At 42.4% G+C, this 2287-nt stretch overlaps 1 non-coding gene across 1 annotated transcript; it reads left to right on the top strand.

The window, feature by feature from the left end:
* The first annotated feature begins 1778 nt into the window (after positions 1–1778).
* On the top strand, positions 1779–1912 carry LOC136307230 (small nucleolar RNA SNORA44). The gene has a single exon (XR_010725893.1). It is a non-coding gene; the product is annotated as a small nucleolar RNA SNORA44 (small nucleolar RNA).
* Positions 1913–2287: the final 375 nt, after the last annotated feature.

Here is a 2287-nt window from a genome sequence, read left to right as displayed (position 1 = left end):
TTATGCCTTTGTTTATTATTGGTACATCAGGCGTCAAGGAAGCCAAATTTATTTTCCTAGAATTGCAAATATTTTAATAATTTTCTAAATTATTTTCTCCAGGTAACCCATAGTAGATAAAAAGGTAATGGTAATTTCTGTTGCTCAGGGTCACAGTCCAGTGAGTATTAGTCCAAAGTGTATCTCTGTTTTCTGCTTTCTGGGAGGTGATGGTGGGCAGAGGAGAAACAAGGAGAGGATAACTCTCAGAAGGTTTTACGTAGTAATTCTTCCTAACTGCAGCCCCCCTGAGCAGTTCTAATACATATGTTCCTTCTCACTGGCAGTCCTGGTGTTAGTAAATTTTGATTCATAAATAGAAAAGAGGCATTGAAGGGAAGATAAGTTGAGTTACATAGAGTGTTCGCTGAAGACCATGGCATTCTCAGGAATTTTACTGCATTATGGAACTGTGGGAAGAAAATAACTTGAGAAAGTGATAAACCGTTTGTTAGTAAGGTTTTCTGTTAATTGAAAACACAATTGAGCTTGTTTTTGTTGAATGAAAAAGAATTTCGGGCTATGCAAAGCTTCAAAAGCAACTAGATTTGCATTCTGTCCTAAAGCAGTGAGAGACCTAATATATCCTTAGACTTAAAAAGAGTGGACATTTCATATTTGAATTGATGAGTTATTCACCCTCTTCCCTCTCCTGTCAATTTTTTTATAAACAACAAAGCAAAATTAATTACTAAGCCTTTATTTTCAAATTTTTTAACCTGACCAGGCAGTGGCACAGTGGATAGAGCATCGGCCTAGGTCAGGCTTGAAACCCCAAGGTTGCCAGCTTGAGCCGTGGGGTCACCGGCTTGAGTCTGAAGTCTGGCTTGAAGCCTAAGGTCGCTGGCTCAGCTGCAGCCCCCCAGTCAAGGCACATACTAGAAAGCAATGATCAACTAAGGTGCCACAACTATGAATTGATGCTTCTCTCTCTGTTCTTGTCCATCTGTCTCCTAAAACATACTGTTGATGTCTTATTTGGTTTGATATCTTCAGTGAGTCAAAATAGGTTTGTCTAATCTAGGGGTCGGGAACCTTTTTGGCTGAGAGCCATGAACGCCACATATCTTAAAATGTAATTCCATGAGAGCCATACAATGACCCGTGTACATTATGCATTATCCAATAAAAATTTGGTGGTGTCCTGGAGGACAGCTGTGATTGGCTCCAGCCACCCACAACCATGATCATGAGCAGCAGGAAATGAATGGATTGTAATACATGAAAATTTTATATTTTTAACGTTATTTTTTTTTATTATTAAATATTTGTGTGCGAGCCAGATGCAGCCATCAAAAGAGCCACATCTGGCTCACAAGCCATAGGTTCCCGACCCCTGCTCTAGTCCTTTGCAGCTACTTTCCCACAGGCTTACCCCTGTTAATGATTTTTATATGTGTCATACTTTTACCCTTAACCTTTAACCCCTGAGGTCTCAGTCAGGGCTTGACCCTAGCTTAAATTTACAATAGTGTAAGCTCCTCTCTAAGATACCATATAGCTCTGGTCTTTGGCTCCTCTAATTATGGCAGATTGGTGAAGGTACTAGGAAGGATGTGCTAGCATTTGCTAATCAGGGAAAGTTACAGTGTTAAATTGCCTTTTCAGGACCGCTGTGTTTGCCTATTTGAAACACTGGGCTTACCTGGTCAAGGCACATATGGGAGTTGTTCCTGCTCCTCCCCCCTTTCTCTCCTTTACTTTTTCCTTGCCTCTAAAATGAGTAAATAAATAAAAGCCTGAATGTTTTCCAAGGGCTGTGGCTGGTTGTAGCCATGGGATCTCTTGAACTGCATGCTAGAGCAACCTGGAGAGACTTGGACAGCTCAGGTCACCATAATACCTGCCGCTGCCACTCGCCCTTCCTATAGTATTAAAAAAAAAAAAGCCTGACCAGGTGGTGGTGCGATGGATAGAGCATCAGACTGGGACTCGGAGTACCCAGGTTTGAAACCCCAAGGTCGCTGGCTTGAGCAAGGGGTCACTTGCTTTGCTATAGTCCCCCGGTCAAGGAACATAAGCAATCAATGAACAACTAAGGTGGTGCAACAAAGAATTGATGCTTCTCATCTCCCTTCCTGTCTGTCCCTCTGTCTCTGTCACACACACACACACACAAATTGCCTTTTGGGGGGGAGCAGGGACAGACGGGAGGGAGAGGTGAGAAACATCAATTCTTCGTTGTGGCTCAGTTGTTCATTGATTGATTTCCCATGTAACCCCTCGTTACAGCAGACCAAGTGACCCC

Source organism: Saccopteryx bilineata, chromosome 5, assembly GCF_036850765.1.
Source record: "Saccopteryx bilineata isolate mSacBil1 chromosome 5, mSacBil1_pri_phased_curated, whole genome shotgun sequence".
NCBI classification, from domain to species: Eukaryota; Metazoa; Chordata; class Mammalia; order Chiroptera; family Emballonuridae; genus Saccopteryx; species Saccopteryx bilineata.
Note: the sequence above shows the minus strand (reverse complement) of the source record. Positions and strands in the feature narration are given on the sequence as shown.